This window comes from Acinonyx jubatus, chromosome B3, assembly GCF_027475565.1.
Source record: "Acinonyx jubatus isolate Ajub_Pintada_27869175 chromosome B3, VMU_Ajub_asm_v1.0, whole genome shotgun sequence".
NCBI lineage: Eukaryota > Metazoa > Chordata > Mammalia > Carnivora > Felidae > Acinonyx > Acinonyx jubatus.
Window position 1 is genome coordinate 41,699,844 of NC_069386.1, and position 20,329 is coordinate 41,720,172.

General features: G+C 47.9%; 1 protein-coding gene and 1 long non-coding RNA gene across 11 annotated transcripts in view; one reads left to right on the forward strand and one right to left on the reverse strand.

Annotated features, from left to right (window-relative positions):
* The window catches only part of TLN2 (talin 2), a 433,652-nt gene that overhangs the window by 355,104 nt on the left and 58,219 nt on the right, over positions 1-20,329 (reverse strand). For all 10 annotated transcript variants that reach the window (XM_027067412.2, XM_027067414.2, XM_027067413.2 and 7 more), the window contains one exon: positions 5,999-6,088. The gene's annotated coding sequence lies outside the window, so the exon portion shown is untranslated. The remainder of the gene's footprint in view (positions 1-5,998; positions 6,089-20,329) is intronic.
* LOC128315923 (uncharacterized) lies at positions 10,062-13,946 on the forward strand. The gene is made up of 4 exons (XR_008299132.1): positions 10,062-10,337; positions 10,482-10,593; positions 12,991-13,071; positions 13,600-13,946. It is a non-coding gene; the product is annotated as an uncharacterized LOC128315923 (long non-coding RNA).

The following is a 20,329-nucleotide window of genomic DNA, read 5'->3' on the forward strand; positions in this document are numbered from 1 at the left end:
CCCAGTACGGCCGCTGTACAAACAGCCTGTTTTAGGGTGGGCAGGCCAGCAAAACTCACCCCACGGGGAGTTTTATCAGCCTTTTATCATCCTGTCATCATCCACCGCTGTTCAACAGGAGATCTGACTCAGATGCCTGCTGAATTGCAGAGAGAGACCATGACTCGGCCCTGGAGAAATGTGCTTCCGACAAGTATAATTCTGGGTGCCTGGGAGACCCCAGCCAGAGACAGCTCAGCACGGACCCAGCAAGCTTGTCAAGGAACTTCCCTCTGAGCAACAAGAGAGGCAGAGGAATTGCACAAGGGAGAGAGGCCAAGGCTGCCACAGGCAGCAAGGAGCGACCTCCAGCCGGACCCACATCTTTCCTCCCTGACCCGGACATGAAAAACCACTCAACACCAATGGGTATGGACGAGAAGCGGTGGGATGCAGAGAAAAGGAGCCATCAGGGAGGCCCGCCAAGTTCAGGGGGCCTGTGTGATGAGGTCTTCAACTGCAAAACCAGAGACGACATCTTGGCAAGCTGCGCTGGTTCGAGACTCGGAAGCACTATGAGCTCCCAGATCTGGCACAGTCATGGTTTGTTTGTCGGGTTGGTTTTTTGGAAGGCTTGTTGTAGGTTTTTGGCTTTTAACAGCACAACAACTTTTCAAGATGAACTTTCTATGGTGGTGAGGGCCTTCACACAGTTGTTAGGGATATAAATTAAATCCTCTTTTGAAAGGTGAACTTTTAAAAGGTGTCTGTCTTTTGACTTGGACATCCTACAGAAATGCCCCTCTGGTCCCCAAGTATGTGTTACAAAAATGATGGTTGCAATATTACCGAGTAAATAAATGGGGAGAGGGAAGGCAAGAAGCCCAGCCAACAGCAAGAGAACGAAACGTCACAGAACACCTTTTCATGTAAAAAATCTTTAACAATTAACAGATTTACATTAGCAGGCCATCAAGGTCTAGGACACATCAATTCTTAAAATATGTTATGCAAAACATTACACTGTGTTTTGGGGCTTAAAAAATGCTTTCTCACAAAGGGCCATGAGGACTTCACGTGCAGGCCTGACGCCACCTCGAAAATTTTTTTCCTTCTCTCAAAAAGCAGCAAGTTAATACGATTTGTTGTTTTTGAAACCAGCAAGAGCTCTGCCTGCAAGGAGGGAGAGGTAAAAACTGGATGAGTCTTTATGTTAATTAGAAATCATTGCTTTTTTAGGCCTTTTTCAATAGGGAGAAACATGCATTGGAGGGTCCCAAATGAGAACACGAATGGTGACCAGATATCACCATGGACCCACGATTTCAGACAAGGTAATAAAATGGTACTAAAAGCAAACCTCTGTTTGCTGGAATGGGGACACTCAGCCATGGAAGGCAGGCAAATATTCTGCACCCCCTCCCAACCCCAAATGCCCTTTAAGCAATGCTGGTTGTAGGGTTGGGACGGTGTCATGATTGACACGGACAGAATCTAGTCTTGAAGCAGAGGCAGGAAGTATATTAGTATCTGAGTACTATTTAGCACTACATTTGGATTGGGGCGAGGGGGAAGCCTGTATCTCTGTCCCCTAAAAAAAGGGGGGGGAGGGGCGCCTGGGTGGTTCAGTTAGTTAGGTGTCCAACTTCAGCTCAGGTCGTGATTTCACGGTTCATGGGTTCGAGCCCTGTGTTGGGCTCTATGATGACAGCCTGGAGCCTGCTTTGGGGATTCTGTGTCTCCCTCTCTCTCTGCCCCTCCCCCACTCGTTCTCTCTCAAAAATAAATAAACATTAAAAAAAAAAAAAAAGTACAGCCTGGTACTAATAAGGTGATAGGTCCCAAGTCCGGCATCAACACAGGCCCAAAAGGCTACAATACTTCACACAAGTTACCAATATGAGGAATATCAATATGGAGGATCAGTAGGTCCCTTAGACAGCTTTCCTTTCTTTCTTTTAAAATAACAGGTTGTCTGGGGCACCTGGGTGGCGCAGTCGGTTAAGCGTCCGACTTCAGCCAGGTCACGATCTCGCAGTCCATGAGTTCGAGCCCCGCGTCGGGCTCTGGGCTGATGGCTCGGAGCCTGGAGCCTGTTTCCGATTCTGTGTCTCCCTCTCTCTCTGCCCCTCCCCCGTTCATGTTCTGTCTCTCTGTCCCAAAAATAAATAAACGTTGAAAAATAAAATTTTTAAATAACAGGTTGTCCTGGGCACCCCAGTAGCTCAGTCAGTTAAGCGTCCAATTTCAACTCAGGTCATGATCTCCTAAGTTCGTGAGTTCGAGCCCCTCATTGGACTCTGTGCTAACAGCTCAGAGCCTGTAGCCTGCTTCGGATTCTGGGTCTCCCTCTCTCTCTGCCCCTCCCCTGTGCATGCACGTTTGCTTGCTCTCTCACTATAAACTAAAGGATTAAAATTTTTTAGATAATAAAATAAGTTGTAAATTACTTTCATAACTCTGTAAAGTAAAAGGAAATTAAAAAAAAAAATACAGGGGCGCCTGGGTGGCTCAGTCGGTTGAGTGTCCGACTTCGGCTCAATGATGATCTCACAGTTGGTGAGTTTGAGCCCCGCGTCAGGCTCTGTGCTGACAGCTCAGAGCCTGGAGCTGCTTTGGATTCTGGGTCTCCCTCTCTCTCTGTCACTCCCCAACTCGTGCTCTGTCTCTGTCAAAAATAAACATTAAAAATTTTTTAACAAAATACAGACCTGTTAGAGGGAACGATGTTGGAAATACTCATCCAACATCTTCCACCCATTTTGCTCTCTCCCATTACCACGAACACTTGAAGACCCCAGAGTGTTCTTGTGTCCCAAGTACACAAAAGGCAAGGAAACACCTACCGTTGTGTGGACTTGTGAAAGCTTATAATTACCAGAGACCAATGTGACCACTGTTCCCACTCCAGTGTTTGCTGGGGGATTCATCAGCAGCGCTGATTAATTCACTGCTCTTCACATAGGTTACTTTAGATAAGCAAATGGAAGAAGGAAATTACTTTGTTGGGTTCATTTAACAAATGTTTTTGGAGCTCAAGGCTCAGTGCTGAGCCCTGGGACCCAAGGATGGATGAAGCATAATCCCTGTTCTCAAAGGGTTCATTTCTACCAAGCAACTGGCCTCCAACACAAGAGCTCAGCTGGAGGAAATGCAGCCAGACACAGGTGGAAAAGGACACTTCAGCCAGCCCTCGAGTGAGCAACCGTGATATGTGGACAGTACTCTAAGTGCATCATGTCTCTAACAACTCTGTCAGGTCAAAGTCCTCTCCATCCTTCTGCTGTTGAGGAAACAGACCCAGAAAACAGAAGCTACTTGCTCATCATTGGTGCCTGCGTGAGAATCCACGGCCCAGGCAAACATACAAGGGCCAAGGTTACCACATCACTGAGCCGGGAGGGGACCCCATCTCCTGGTTGCAGGAGCCCTGACTCCGGGTGGGAAAGCAACCATGATTCCCCAAAACCGGAGAAGCGAGAAGGAGCTGTTTTCGAGATCCCCTTCCCTCCCTTCCTGGGTAGGCCCACTCCACACCGCAGAGGGCAAGTATTTGTGTGGGTTGAGGAACAGTTTGTAAAACCATCTTAACAGCACCGTTCCCACCACTGTCCAGACCAGGAGTCCCCCCTGGCCACAGAAGCCTAGCTCTGTGGGTTCAACTGAATTCTACATTTGATGGGTACACAGGAGTATATACTTGAGGCCAAAGCAGAGGAGACTAACTGAAACCTGAAAACCCATCAAGCACTGCAATTGCATATGAGATCCACGACAGAACAAATAACCCTCTGCAAAGTAAAACTCCTTGGAGATTGTCTCTGATGCACAAATGCCACAAAATGGCCAGAAAATGGTCTTGAGAACACATTGAATCGACCTGACCCCTTGCCCTCTGCCTTCCAGCCATGAGCCATGGATGGCTAAGAAGTAGCACGGGCTCTGGGGACCCCCGGCAGCCATCAGTCCCCCTGGGTAGCTGGCCCCAAGAAGGCAGGCTGAGACTGGCAGCGGCGGGGGGGGGGGGGGGGGGGGGGGTGGCAAGAAGTGGCGTCGGAAAGTAATACACAACTAGCTCTGCCCTGCCCGTTGCTGCCTCACTTCATTGACCAAGCTCCTACCCTGACTCAAAGGGCTTTGCAGTGCCTACAGAAGCAAAATCTTACCATTGACATGCAGGGAAAGGCCACATCCAGGGGTGTGAGAGGAAGATGGAAGCCAACACAAATCAGCAGCAACCCTACGGTGGTACCAGCCATAAAGTCCCATTTTTAGTGGGGATTCAGGTGGCAAAGGCCAGAGGAGGAAGAGCTCAGCATGACGTCTGACAGAGGAGGCTGGACCCCAAAGGCACCTGCTGTGTGAGCCAGCGAATTCCTTTATCCCAGCCTCCGTCTTGCTCTCTATAAAATGGTGACTGCCTACCTTATGGGCCGGAGGGAGGGCTGAGACACAAGACCACCTGCCAGGCGCTTAGCCAGGCACCCGGTACATCTTGAATACTCCTTAAATGGCTGTTGAAAGTGCTCATCACTCAAGCGGTGTATCAACACGGCTTCTCGGGAAGACGCAACACTACCTGCGAAAATCTCGACTGCAGCGGTGCTGATCCGGCCACAACGCAGCAGGGTCTCACGCCAACAACCACGGGGCCAGCCCATTGCCGGGACTCAAGACACCTACTTTGGTAGCAGTGACCCGAACCCCTCCAGCCACCCCCGCTCACAGCCTCTTTGCCTGCTTGGAGGTTTCACACAGCTGCCAACACGGTCCCTCTCAACACCCCACTTGGGAACCAGGGTGGTGGCCCTGTCGATAAGGCCTCTGCTCTTGAAAAACACCCTCCTGATTTCCAGAAATACTGACTTACAGAGAGGGCACATTGCACAGAGACCCCACAGGATTTCAATGCACAAATTTGAGAAGCACGTCATTTCAGAGGTCACTGACAAAACCACAAGTTAGGATGACAATGAGACAGGCGCACATGGACACAGGTGAGGTAAGAGGTTCCTGTACTTTCCAGCCGGGCTCCTGTTTCAGTACACTCAGCCTCACGCAGCTGAGGGAGACAGACTGGCCAGACAAAATTCCATCAGTTCTCTGGGGGCTTGACAGACACACCTCTCGAGGCGTTCCCCAAGAGTCACACTCAAAGGCAAGTGTCCCATGCTTCAAGAACCTTAGACCTTACTTCTTCAAGCGTGATCTATACAACAATAGCATTGGCATCATTTGGGACTTGCTAGAAATGCAGAATTTCAGGCCCCACCCAGAACCACCCAGTCAGGAATCTGCATTTTAACTGGATCCCCAGAAGACACGGCTGTATTCAGAACAGAACGATCTATCCACTTAGGGTTGTGACACTGAAGTTTTCACTTCGTCTTTTTCTTCCTTCATATTAGTGCCAGGACAGCAGACTGTGCCTACCTCAGCCACCAGCACATCCTAGCTACTCAAATATTCGTTGCATGAACAAACATATGAACGGGTGGTCTATCAAGTAACTGAAGAGACCAATGCTGTTGTTAAGTGCAAAGAAAAAGGCAGGCAGGGGTCCAAGAGAACAAGACAAAGAGAATATGGAGGGAGGGGATCTTTAAGTGAGTCAAATAAGGCCTCTCTAAAAGGGAGGGCGATGTGAGGATCAAACATGACAGAGAAGGGGGGAACATCTGGGCAAAGAGGAGGTCAGGCAGAGGGCCACCACCTGCATTTTCCCCCCCTCAAGAATCTGTTCGTGTAGGTAAGCAAAGATGCACTGTCAACATTTGCCCTGGTGGTACAACCAAGAAGCTCCAAGGAGGCAAATACAGAAGGGCCGTGACCTCTACGATGGTTGGGGGCACAAAGGTCGTGCCTGTGGTCACCACTGCCGTTTCCAAGGCTCCTGGAGTTGAGTGTCAGAAAGCCTGGCAGCCGTGGCTGGAGGTCGTGACTCCCGGCCACCACCCTTCACCCTCCGAGTCCACGGGCCTCCAGCTACTTGCCAAGTAGAAACACGCAGGTCACTCACAGTTTTCAACAAGTTGCTCCAGGAGTTTGTGGGCAGCGAGACATCCAAGAGCCGGGGAACCCAGTCCAGATGTTACCCTACAGCAGCACGCTGGCAAAGAGGAGACAAAAGACAAAAGTCAGGGCAACGTTCTCCCGACACTGAATGACATCGATGGGGTTCAGGCTAGAAGCGGGCAGAAAAGGACAACAGGGAAGGCCAGTGGCTTCTGAGTACCATGCAGTTAGACTGCTGGCTTCCCCTGTGCCCTCCGTGTCAGGAGAGACACCACCACACCCCGATCCAATCTGCCAATCCCCCAATGTGGAGCCGACAGACAGCTGTCACAAGTCCTAGGAGGCATTGGACCCAACCGGTCTTTACAGAAGAGAACAATCAAGACTCTAACAAGAGCTGCCTTGCCCAAAATTAGGAGCACGTAATGGCCATACTAGGAGCGGAATCACAGAAACCACGTCTGGAAAGCTTACACGTACCTGTGAATTACCTTCCTTAATAAAACTCACGTTTCTAAATGTTACTCTTATTCTGTCTGGCTCTTAACCGACAAAACGAGTCAAAACAGCCTGCATTTCCAACTCTTAACCCTTCCCCTAAATTCTCTCTCTGTAATCCCCGAAGACTTTCAACAGCCAAAATGAGACTCCTGGTTTTCTTCAAAAACAAAGTTTAAGAGAAGAAAACCTTTCGCATTTGAGTACAAGGAGTCTAAAACCTTTGGTGGGTGGGTGGGTGGGTAGGGGGCGGGAAACACTGAACATCTAAAAAGTCTCAGTTTATGAGATGGAAGGAATATAGAACCCAAATGAAAGCTCTGTTCCCACCCATCAGGTTTATATACCCCAGAGTCCAGAAACCTCCCAGGAAATGCTCAGAGACCCTAAGTAGCAGTACATTTCAAAAATGGGTGGCCTAAGACTGTTGTCAAAGGTCATTTTGTTAAAATGAAATTGATGATCGAAATCCCAATTCTCTAGGAAATGAGTCTTCTGAGTGTATTTTTAAATTAACCTTCATCTAAGGATATATTTAAACCATAATCATCTAAATAGCTCTTTCCCTGGGGTTTTAGTTCCAGCTGACCCCGACATGTCAATATATCCTTGGACACATCACCCCTAACTTTGCAGACATGCAGGCAACTCATCCATAAAAAGAACGTGAATGGGACAAAACTCAGGTGCCCCTCAGCTACAGAACTCAAAAATTCCCTCTCCTTGCTGGAACAACGCTTAAGGTACCTCACATTAAGTCAGCTTATACAAAGCATAATTACTCGCCTACTTTGAAGAAGTAAATGTCAGTCATTATGAATTTAAATTGCCCTATCTCTTAAGGAAATAACTAGGAAGTCGTAATAACAATAGTTGTGTTCTGTTTCTAGGGAGTTAGCTTCAGCAGGGACCAATCTGCCCCCACCCTCACTAAATGGGTATTTGGATCCGTTTCCCCAAAGGTCCAGTATTTATAGGCCAAAGTTACGGTTTCTCCTGCATCAAGTGGAACTTAGGCAGTGAGGTCATTTGTTTTGAAACTACAGCAACCACCCCAATTTCCCCCCACCATTTAGCATTCTAGTTACTCTGGGTCAAAGAAAGGAAATGCAGCTTTGAAAGAAAAGGTAAAGACTGCTAGGCCGCCGGGAACACAGTCAAGAATTCCACCCTGGACAAGTCACGGTATGACTTACTGTTCATTTCCCTTTCAACACTCAGGCACACACAAATGTCACAAGTCCATGCAGACATACAGTTAGATCAAACCTATTTCAAAGTCTTCAACAGCTCCAGTATTCACCTAGAAAACGGAAAACGGGCCTGGGTGGCTCAGTCAGGTAGGCATCCGACTCTTAGTTTCAGCACAGGTCATGATCTCATGGTTTGTGGGTTCAAGCCCCGCATCAGGCTCTGCACTGACCAGCACAGAGCCTGCTTGGAACCTCTCTCTCCCTCTTTTTCGAAATAAATAAATTTAAGAAAAAAAAAAAAAAAATGGGGTCGGAGTGCGCCTGGGTGTCTCAGTCGGTTAAGCATCAGACTTTGGCTCAGATCATGGTCTTACGGTTCGTGAGTTTGAGCCCCGCATCAGACTCTGTGCTGACAGCTTGGAGCCTGGAGCCTGCTTCAGATTCTGTGTCTCCCTCTCTCTCTGGCCCTGCCCCACTCAAACTCTGTCTTTCGCTATCTCAAAAATAAACCTTAAAAAAAAAAATAGGTGGAACAAAAAGTAACAAGAAAGAAACAAAAAACAAAACCTACCATAATGGCAACATTATTCCTTATCCTTTTGGAGAGGGAGGATCCACAAATTCCTCTGAAGTATCAGTGACTCTTTCACCCAAAAGAACACAATGCCTTCAATTTCAAAGGGTTCACAAGCCCCCTGAAGTTTCTCTCTGTACCTGTGGCTGAGGACCCCTGCTGAATTAAAATGTTAGAAGGATTCCCCTTTTCTAATTCTCTCCCCCTTGTAAATGGGGGTATCAAGGACAACCTCATTTACAAAGTGATCCACAAGAGCAGGGACCATGGAGAAAACTGGCTTCTGGCGGCATTTATGGTGGAAAAGTCACACTCTGCAGCTAGCGATGCTCACAAGGGTTCGGAGCCCTCTACATCTGTGATCCTTTGCTGAACAGTTTAGCAGGAAGCTTCCCAAAGCTACTTGTTTATGCTCGGTACTTGATTTTTCAAAACCAAGAATATAAAGCACATCAAGCAACAAACACACTTATCATTAGGAACGCATACACAAGTACTAACAGTAACAAAAGCAGGAGTGATCTAAACAAAAAGTTAAGACACTGATCACCTCTGAGGTGAAAGGACATCTTGTACTATTTTGTCACACTGATTTCTTAACCTGGTTGTTGGCTTCACAGATGTTCATTTTACTCTTCAAAATGTACCTATACGTTTTATATACTCTATGAATAGGTCACAAAGCAATTTGGGTAACTGGGGGTGGGGGGTGGGGGGGAGGACTGGAGTCAGTCAATGACAGGGACCTCCAGGCATTCTTGTCTCAGCCCTCATTTAAGACAGGCCACTAAGCCTGTGGAATGAGGCCTGTGCTTGTCAAAGGGTGGGGCCCACAAAGGAACAGTTCAAATTCTGGCTCCAGGGGCACCTTCTATAAATACTCTTTCATTTTTAAACGTCCACGCCCTGGGACAGTCCTGTGCTCTGGGGCTGAGGCCATGCTGACCTCCAGGGCTGCCTGTCACTCTGGGAAGGGCTGGTGTTGGGTTTCTGCAAACCCAGTGGTCTTTCCTCTTACATGCTCTGCAAGGCTCTTTCCCGCGGCACATTCTGTTACCATGAACAAGCCCGGGAAGCCTTCCTGATCAGCTGAGAAGGGAGTGAAGACCCAGAGCCTTCTCCAAGTTTGGAAGAACCCTTGGCCACTCCGTCCTCAGCTGGACACAAAGGCCAGGGTTCCTTACATATTCTCCATCGGATGCATCATCAACACTTGACCTTCCTGTGGAGAATTCTGCTCATTCAGTGAGTGATCAACTCAGCTGCTCATAAGAAAAAAAAAAAAATGGGTGAAGTGTCTGGAAACTTGAACAGTAGGTCTCAATTCCTCGCCCTTCCCACACACATACCAATATCCTCTTGGCCACATAAGGCAAGCAGGCAATTCAGAGATGACCCTGTTTTGCAATCTCCCTAGCAGACTCGCCGCCATTTTTATTTTCTAGTTACAGTAGACAAACACTGACACCATGACATCCAACATCTCAATGGGTTTGGGACCACTTGGACTGATACCAGAGACACGCGCGCCTAATCAAGCAAGTGCCGCAGCCCAACATCTCCTGCTCAGAGTTTCTTCTCGCTCAAGTCTGTGCTTTGAAAAAGCAAAACAGAAGCCAAAGTAAGAGTACAGAACACATTCTTTCATAAGTCACTTTCTTGCAAAAAAAAAAAAAAATCTCACTGGATTCTGCCATCTTTCGAACTCAAGACAGGCATGGCTTGCTTTCCTGTGTACGCACACATGAGAGTTTGAGTGCGGGTGTATGTGCGGGTGTATGTGCACGTGCCCGTGGCACACACACACACCCAACATTCTTCTTGATGGATTCCAAACAATAGCTTCCAGGGAAACCATTGCTAGGAGTTCAGGAAAAGTAAAGGTCCTGCCAATTCCAGAAGGACAAAGGGTTTCAGCCACTAACAAGGGAACAAAATGATCTCATTGCCCCTTTCCCACTGAGACTGTAAGTGGGATCCTTCTCAAATTCAGAGCGCTCACTTACAGGCACAGTCACTGTTTCCACACAATGGGACCCATGTGGAAGGACAGCCAAACCAGGAAACAGATTCCAGAGGTAGCCTTTTGATGTTTAACCCAGACAATCTGCAGACGAGGCTCTACAGCCAAGGGGGGGGGGGGGGGGGGGCTGACACTCTCAGTGAGGAGCAAGACCCTGGCAGTCGTCACCGCATCTAACAGCTTGTTCCTTTAAACCAAGGCGTGGGCCAGGACTGAACATGGACTCTCCAATGACAGGCATGCATCTCTGGGGCACCAGACTGTGCTCAACTGTAATTCCTTGTGACTCCCGCATGCCTCCAAGAACACAGGTTCATGGTGCTTTCCCCCCCACGTGTCGTGGGTCATGGGACAGCACATAGTCCTACAGGGGTGGGGAGGGGTGGATGGGATACATGAAGGTAGCTGTTCGTGTAGCCCTCATGGGTTTGCTGCATTTATTACCCACCCAGAGGACAGGCACCATGCTGAGTGGTGGGAGGAGGTGGTAGTTCCTTTTAAGGTCAAAAAAAATTCTGAAGATTCTTTCCTGCAAATGCCAACACACACACACACACACACACACACACACACACACACACGTAGCCGTGCTTCTAGTATCCTTGGAGATAGCAGATTAAGACACAAATGCTTTAAAATAAATTTTTAATTAACCCCACTATCTCCTACATACATTTTTAAAATAGCAAAAACAAACTCCACGACAGTTTCATTGCGTAGACAAATACTTCACACACATGAATTAAGGATCCCTTGAGCAACCCCCACAACACAGCAGCATGTGTTCTTTCTGCCCCAAACTAGGGCTGGGGTAGCAGCCGAGGGGTAAAAACGACCTCCACAAGCCCCCCCCAAAATATCGGGCATACTTGAAGGCTACACTGTTGGAAGAAAACTTTAGGTCCCATGTAAATATAGGAACTATTTTAAGTTATTTATCTTGAGAGCGCAAACGAGTACAAGCAGGGGAGGAGAACGGAGAGAGGGAAAGAATCCCAGGCAGGATCTACACGGTCAGCGCAGAGCCCGATGAGGGGCTCAAAGTTACAAACCAGGAGAGCATGACCTGAGTCAACATCAAGAGTTGGACTCTTAACCAACTGAGCCACCCAGGAGCCCCAAAGCAAGTATTTTTTTAACTAAGCCACAACCTGCATCACCTGTCAGAGCTGCCAGACTTCTCCATCACCACACCCCACCCAGGACCCCTGACACACTCTCCTGCGATTCCCGCTGCAGGTTTTGGGAAATCCGCTTCAGCGTACTTTTCATACTGTTCTAGAATCCTCTTCTCTCTTCTCTCAGCCCGGGGTTCCTGTCCAGCAAGGACTGCCCTTTCCTGGAGGCATCCCTACAGCACCTTACACAGGGTGCACAGTAGGGTTAAATCAAGTGAAAAATCAAGAGGAGGGATTAAGGATTCCTCACAAAGGAGTTTGCAGGCAATTAAGGGGAGGCAGAGTTTGGGGAGGATGAGGAGGATGGCTGGACCTGTTCTGAGTACAGCCTAACTCAGGGATTCCACATCCGGGTTTGAAAACTTAAAACTGTAATAAAGATACGAAAAAAACCAAAACAAAACAAAAAAAATCCAACAGTCTTCCCAAAGGCCCAGCCCACGTGAGCAGCCTGGCTTCCCCATCCATCAGTCTGACAGCAGGAAAAAGACTCGAATTTAGACTCGAAACTGTTCATTTTCTTCTTTTCTGTGCCTTTCTGTTGCGCTTGTAGTGCTGGCCCCTTCTCCCACCCTCCTCCCTTCTCCCCTGGGTGTGCCCTCCACCACATTCACAACACAGTTCCAATTACTTACCTTGGGAAAGGGCACCCTGCACAATGAGACCCCTACCAGATGGCTCCCAACTCCGCCCCTTCCCAGAGACTCACACAGATACACCTCCACCAACCACAAACCAGTCCCCAGAGTGTCTGTGGGATTCTCCCCACCCCACCACTTCCTGCCTTCCACTCACCCACTTGGGAGTCTGTGCCCAAGTCATTCCTCCCAGGAAAGCCCAACCAGCATCGCCGGATATAAATCTACCTTCCTCCAAAGTCCGGCTCACATCCCCTCCTCCCCCCCACACCCAGGCCCCCCTAGACGATCCCCAGGATGCTCCCAATCAAAATTAGTCTTTTCCTTCCCCTACCATGCCCTAGGCTTTTGTCTCACTGTGAGAGACCTTACACCAGCACGTTAGCTTCTGGGTGCCTTTCACCCCCCTGAAAGACTTCCTGGCGGGCATGGATGCCACCACCTTCACCTTCGTGCCCCATAGAGAATTCAGTATAAACCTTGGCAAGCAGTGAGGGCTCAGATACCTAGGATGTGACTATCACTTAGTGTTTCAAGGGTCTTTATGGGTGGCTCCCAGGGTGCCAATTTTACAATTAAGCCAAGCACACTAACAGCCTGACCAAGAAGATGAACATTAAAAAAAATTAAATCTATTTTTGAGAGAGTGATGGACAGAGAGAGAGGGAGACACAGAATCTGAAGCAGGCTCCAGGCTCTGAGATGTCAGCACGGAGCCCGAAGCACGGCTCAAACTCACGGACCGTGAGATCATGACCTGAGCTGAAGTTGGATGCTTAACTGACTGAGCCACCCGGGGCCCCGTTAGAGTCCCCCCCCCCCCCCCCCCATACACACTCTAACACAAGTATTCAGTCACCTAAGTCCATCCGTCCTGGCTCGATTTCCCAAGGGCCGAACAACCCAACTGCCTCTGCAAACCCAGGGTTTCTCCAGGACCTACTTGGAAAGCATGCGACTTGGGAACGCACAGGTACACTTTTTTTTATACAGGACACAGCTTCCGGATAAGTAGCATTGCTAAAGCAACTCCGTTTGTAAATTCACTCTGAGGCCGTGGATTTCTGGAGACAGATTAATCTACACACTTCTTCTAATTCACTGGGTAGGTCACATGGGTCTAGAATTTAGACTGGTCCCTTGGTCCTCAAATGCAGCTGCTTAGGAACAGACAGAAAAGGCAATGTCATTAATGCTCCTCCCCGATGAGAAGTCTGCGTACATGCTCCAAGTAAAATAAGGAAGCAATATAGGACCCCAGTCAAGAAGCCTCTGGAATCTTTTTTCCCCCAACACAAATGTTTCTCATTTGGTCCAGGCCCTGTTTCAATTACACGCCAAGGCAAGACAAAGAAAAAGCCCACTACCTACCACCCACTCCTGCTTTCATGAAGACATTATAAATTATCTTTATTACGTCATACAGTAAAGTTGCCTCACATAAGGTAATGTTGACAAATGGTTACAGGAGCCGTTTTCTCAACAACGGCTTTATTCGTAGGTGTTCATTCCTTGGTGTCTGCCAGGCACCCGCCTTATAGCTCTCCAGAAAACCAGACGGCATCGGGATGTGTGTCCCGTCTGAAGCCTTTGGCGTTAATTTCTAAAGCACGGTCGTGAACATCAACATCAAAACACAGCTCCTGTGTAATATTAAACACTTTTAGAAACAAAAATTGACTGTCTTGCTATTCTAACTTTCCCCAGTCGGTAGTTTTAACTCTCAACATGGACTCCACAGGCCAACCCCAGCGTCACCATTCTGTTAGAGGCACTTCAAATAAATTTTTAACAGCATGTTGCTATCTCCCCTGGCACATTTCATAGATGAGGTCAAGTCTCAGGTAACACGTTTAAATCCTCAGGGTCCCACAACAGCACTAGGCCTGTCCCCTTTTGAGTGTTGGCTATAGGTTCACACTCCAGAAGGCAAGCCAGAAGCTTTCCCATTAAGCCAGAAAAGAAGGAAGGGCAAACTTTGGAGTATTTCAGATTTGTTGTAATGTTTTGTTTATCTGTGAAACAGAAAGAGACACAGTACAAGCAGGGGAGGGGCAAAGAGAGAGGGGCAGAATCTGAAGCAGGCTGTCAGCACAGAGCCAGATGTGGGGGCTCGAACCCACAGACCGTGAGATCCTGACCCAAGCTGAAGTTGGACACTTAGACAAGTGAGCCACCCAGGTGCTCCTTGAATTTTTTTTTTTTTTTTTTTTAGTTTATTCATTTTGAGAGCCAGAGAGCCAACATAAACAGAGGATGGACAAAGAGAGAAGCAAAGAGAATCCCAAGCAGGTTCTGCACTGCCCATGCAGAGACCGATGTGGGGCTCAAACTGACAAACCAGGAGATTATGACGTGAGCCAAAACCAAGAGTTTTGGTGGCTCATCTGAGCCACCCAGGTGCCCTCAGAAGTACCTGAACTCTTAAAGGCTAGAAATCCTTTACTATCGTTGTCTCTGTTGTTGAGTGTGTGAACTTACCCTTGATTCTACACCAAAGATAGATCTTTTTTGCTCCAACCAGAAATTTTAGATGAATAATTTGAGATCCCTGGTCCATGGCTCATCAAACTCTGCCAGAATTCCACCAAAAAGTGGGAGGAGCACCTGGCACTGAGAAGCAATTCACAGCAAGCATGAGATTGCCTTCATTTATCAAGTTCGATGTTCTAGCTTAAATTCAGATCATGCAAATTTTGCACTTATTCAATATGTGCATGCTTGCTTTCATTCAAAAATAAACTTGTGTCTTCCAAATTTACTGAGTAAAATTAAGGCTCCAGTAACAGTCTTAGGTTTCTCCAATGGTCTCCTATACCCAGCTTTATCACCCAGCACTTCCCCGGGAAGCATGATCTTGGCTCTGCCCTTCCTCCTACAGGTAAGAAACCTGTCCATACATTTGGTGACTTGACCAAGAGAGTGGAAGGCAGGCTAGGTATAGAAACCAGGTCTCTGGCCTCTCAGGGTTTGGGGGGGGGGGGGGGGTGGATGGGGAAGGCAGGGGAGTAGCTACCTACCCCTGTGCATCCATAGATTCACCCAACTCCTTAATTCATAAAGTCATGGTCTACTTCAAAAGTCTGCTCACACATCTGCTCTGTATTTACATCAGTTTAACTTGTTAAGTGTTCTCTTCCAAGCTTACCCCATTTGCAAAATGTCACCTGTCACCATTTTCCGATTGTCCACCTGTCCAACCTGTCACCATTTTTCGACTAGCAACATCTCCTTCGCCTTCGGAGGATTTTGACTTCTCCCCTACTCACTACACACATGGTCCTCATCCACAACCATCAGCTAAAATCAAAAGGACAAGCTGCTTAAGAGACAAGTCCTCTGTGTGCAAAATCTAAGGAGAAAACCACAATCAACCTACTCAAGGGAGAACAGTCATCCCAAACACAATGCAATTCAGTTCACAACTGTGTTTACCACTTTCCCGTAAAAGGCCTTTGAGCCAGTTTTATCTACTCTGAGAGGTCTAGTAAACATTATTTTAGCTGCGTATTTCACATTTCAAAGCAAAAGAGGAAAGGGTTCATGCTATCTAAGAGTTGTGTTTATGAATTCCCAGGGTCACCATATACAGCTAAAACACTGGTTGGGTTGTGAACTGGGAAGAAAGAATTCTCCCCAAACGAGGCATATTTAGCATTTTTGGCTGTCACAACTGAAGGTGGGGTGGCAATAGATGTTCCTGGCATCTAGTGGAGAAAGGTCAAGGATGGTGCTTAACATCCTAAGAGGCACAAGGCAGCCTCCACAACACAATGATCCAACCCAATGCATGGCAGTCAGAACCCTTATTAAAATACAGGAAGCATCGGGGCCCCTGGGTGGCTCCGTCAGTTAAGTGTCTGACTTCAGCTCAGGTCATGACCTTGCAGTTTGTGAGTTCGAGCCCCATGTTGGGCTCTGTGCTGACAGCTCAGAGCCTGGAGCCTGCTTCAGATTTGATGTCTCCTTCTCTCTCTCTGCCCCTCCTTTGCTTATGCGGTCTCTTTCACTGTCTCACTCTCAAAAAGAAACATTAAAATTTTTAAAAAATTAAAAACATACAGGAAGCTGGAAAAACATTGCGGCCAAGTCCTAAGTATTCTCCCGATAGGCTGCTTGGTCTGGACATAGTATCCGAATTCCTAGGTTTCTGGTTCACGATCACTCAACAGAGGTTGGCTTATTTCAGAGATTCTGCTCCTTCTAAATGGGATTTAACTGTTATTTCTCAAAGCCTTCCAGTATGGCAGGTCAAGCCTGAAGCTATAGTCTCTTACTTGAAGACTTTTGTTCAGGGGCATTTCACTACCTGTCTTCTCTCAGCCCTGTCTCATTTCCATGGAGAGGAGAAACCGTGATGACAACAGCTTGTTTCTCTGTATCACTACCCACAAAACAAGTCCCTGGTCACCTCCCAGTTCACAGAAATGAAAAGCAGACAGTTCCTGGACCTGAGGAGCTCACTCCAATTCTAAAATGATGCTTTGCCATTAGCCAACTCAAGACAAACGTGGAAACTTCATTTCAAATTCTGTCGTCTGCTTTGCAAAAACGTGTAAGCAACCAAGAGACAGCTTAGGGGGTAGACTCAGTATCAAATCATTCTTTTATGGGTAGAGACAACTTGCCACCTCCTAGCCATTCCCCAAGCCTTGCCTATTGGCTCTAGCTGAAAATGAGCCTCCCATGAAAGAAGCCCGATAACCTAGAGGCTGAGCCCCTGCATATGCAACTCACCTCTAGACCCCAAGAACTTCTAGAGTCAGAAGCCGTTTTCCAAGTAAAAGTCTCACTTTCAGAAAAAAAGGAATTTAACTTGTCTCATGTGGGGAAAGGATTAACATCTTTAAGCACCTCCTTAAGTTTGTCATTGTCCATGTGTTTTTCATACAGCCCAGGACAGTGAACCACCCACCCTGCCACGCTGCAAAGGAATCCTAACTGTCCCCATTTTGCACTAGGCCAAGGGTTCTCCGGATCGCAAGCTGGGACAGAGTAGCTGGGCTAACCAGCCAAGTGGGAGAAGACATCCAGAAGAAGAATCAAGAGAGAAGCTGGACTTCTAAGGCAAAAGGCAAAAACCACATACTCCAGGAGCTCAAGTGTTTAACACATTTCATTTGCCTCCCACAAAAACTAAAACCACTCACCAAATTTCCTAGTACACACGTCACCTATAAGCCAAATGAAAGAGGTCATCCAAAGACTGTGGAGGGGGCAGGCAGGGCCAACACCAGATGCCAATAGAGGGTTAATGTCCCAAAGCAAGGCTTCTTCTCAGCAAGCCCAAATCTGAACTCCTAACAAAAATGCCCAAGGATTTAGTCAGGAGCCCTCCCTTCAGCCATCAGAAGGAATGGCAAAAATGCTGAGTGAGTGCTGAGCGCCCGAAGGATCTCATTTTTCTCCTAACTGTGCAAAGAATTTGCATTTAAAATGAGCATTTCATCAGACCTTCCAAGAATGCTTGAGATTTGGCTGCTAACAAGAAAACAAGTGATCCTGTACAACACCACGTTTGTAATTATTTACTTGGAGCCAAAGTAGCCGGGTTCCCTAACAGACTGAAGAGTGCTTGCAGCTAAACACATCTCCCAAGTCTGACAGAACTTAAAATACAGCCCAATTGCATTGACAAAAAAAAAGGGGGGGGGGGCGGGGGGAGTGATACAAAAGGTAAACTCCCTGGTGACCAAACTCTACTTGCATCAATCTTCATTTTCCAGGTAGTATCACACTTACAAAGGAAAGTGTTTCAGAAAATGGAGATGCATTCTAAGAACTCAAAAGACAACTATTACGAACGTTGAACACCTTTCTTATTCTGCCACTAAGCGTGGAGTGCCAACTGAGAGAGGCACTGGGTGCCAAGGCACAAGTAACTCGGGGAAACCCAACAAAAGGAAAATCCCTGCCAGGCCACCCAGCCAGGAGGGCTACAGCCTGTACTCACGGGACTGGTCACCGAGTAACACCGGTTCTCAGCATCCAGACCCAAAAAACGGAGCTGTAATTCGTTTTGAAGAAGGCAAGGAGGAAGGGAAGAAAGGTTTCAGAGGGGAACACCACAAGGGCCTCATCACTCCTCAGCCACCAGAAGTGGGGTCAGAAAGAGGGGAAGTCAGTGGGTGGCTTTAGCCTTGCTCCAGAAGAGGGACACTTTTAAGGAGTTTATTAAATTCAGCAGAGACTTTTATCTTTTTTTTTTTTTTCCTCTCACTAGGAACATTGGAGAGTGCAAAGATGCTACAAAAACATCAAAAAAATGTTCAGAAAAGGGTTACCAGAGCCACGGGGCTGGGGGAAAGGCAAGAGGTACCCCTACTCTGTAGAGGAATCAATACTCCAACTAGCCACAGGGCCTGTGGCCACCGCCGACAGCTCAACTGTACAACAGAAAGAAAAATCTTGGGAGCCTCAAGTTGTTTTAGTGTCTCTTTCCACATCCTCCTCCTTGCTACGGGGGTGGCTGTTCTGTGGTCAGGATGGCTTTTCACCAGAGCTGGATTTCCTAACAAGGGCATTTCAATTAAAGATGAGACACAAAGCAATGCAAGAGGGCAAGAGAAGTCAGAGAATACAGTCCAGCCTGCAGCCTCCATCCGTCCTCCATGTGGTTCCCATTCCCACCAAAGCCTCGCACCAAGCTGGCTTTGTGTTTTACGGTCCAGAAGAGAGGCCAAGACCAGCTAACAAGAGCCACACCCACAGCTCAAGGCCATTTCCTCCTGCTCATCTCCCATCATTCAGCACTTATGCCACCCTTCTCCTAAAAACGACATCCCCTCCAATGAAGCAGATTGCCCTGCATCCGTGAGGTGTGATACCTCTCCAACACCTGTCTCTGCCAACTCCCAGGCTGGGACTCTCCACCCTGAAGGTCCAGGAAGAGCCATCACTGGTTCAGTACGAGGAACCCAACTGGCAATGGTGGATTCCAAACCAGACGCCCCTAACACAGGGTTGCCAACAGCCAACCCCAAGCCTTACCCTAACTGGACCGCCCACAGGCCTTTCGGGAGACTGAAGCCAAGGGAGGATCAGCTGTGCACAGCACAGAGCATCACAGCAGTCCCTGCCACCCAGCCCTCTCCTGGGAGCTTTTGGGAAACCACCGCCTGCAGTGCTCTTTCCACGATTTGGTTTTGTTGACAAGACATACCAACCCTCCTTGCGGACCTTCTACCAAAGAAAAATGTCCTAGACCATTACTTCATTAACTCAGGTAGGGTCTTGCCCACACTTGGACCCTCCCTTTTCTGTGCTCATCAGGCCACTCCTGGGCCGGGGGCAATCTCCATCAGAGCTTCTAACTTGCTGAAAAGAAAGGCCCCTCCGTTTGAGGCCAATTTCAAAGGATATTCAAGGCTCAAGGAATGGTTGAAAGGTAGAGTTACTAGTTTAAAAAATACTTCACATTCCTTGAATAAGATGTGTTGGTGTTTTGTTATTCAATTATTTCTCTGGCCTGTAAGGTAGAAAGAGTCAATTGGGGTTTTTTGGTTTGTTTAAGAACCAGACCAGTGCTTTCCAAATGTAGCTGTACCAGGTGACCCTGTGAGTTAGCAGACTCTCTGCATGGTGGTTTAAGCACTTCCATCACGTCCATCGGTCACCAGGGAACAGGGCGGGACTAGCAAGGGACAAAGAGAACATACCCATGCTGCTGGCTGAGCAGGTCTGGAGGCAGGAGAGAACGTCTCAACCCCGCATCTACCTCCCATCTCTTACTCAGGTAGTATCTTACCCACAGGTAGACATTTCAGAGACACGCCACAAATGGGACGGAAAAACCAGGACCAACCAGACACGTCTCTGTGGATGATCAGCCTGTCACTTCTCATTACACCCAACTCAGACAGAGACATGAGAAGCACAGAGGGACCCAAGTCCCCAACATGACAGACTGCAAACTTACCATCTCTAATACCCATCTCAAGTCGTCAGCGGAGAGGCGGGAGGATGGCCCTGCCTGGTCGTCAGCACGCACAGAAACTGGAAAAAGGACTCGGGCACAAAAGCAAGCTTTGTCCCCACTAGCCATCCCTCGGCAAGCCCTTTCTCTGACGACGATGCCAGCACAGCCACAGCAGGGCTCTGGGAGCCGGCAGCCAATAAAGGCTCCATTGTTGCCTCCTATCAATCTCTCCCAATTCCAAGAAGGGGAAGCCAAGGCCCAAGAACAGACGGTGAGGAAGAGTGAATCAGACCGGACGGTGCTGACACTATCA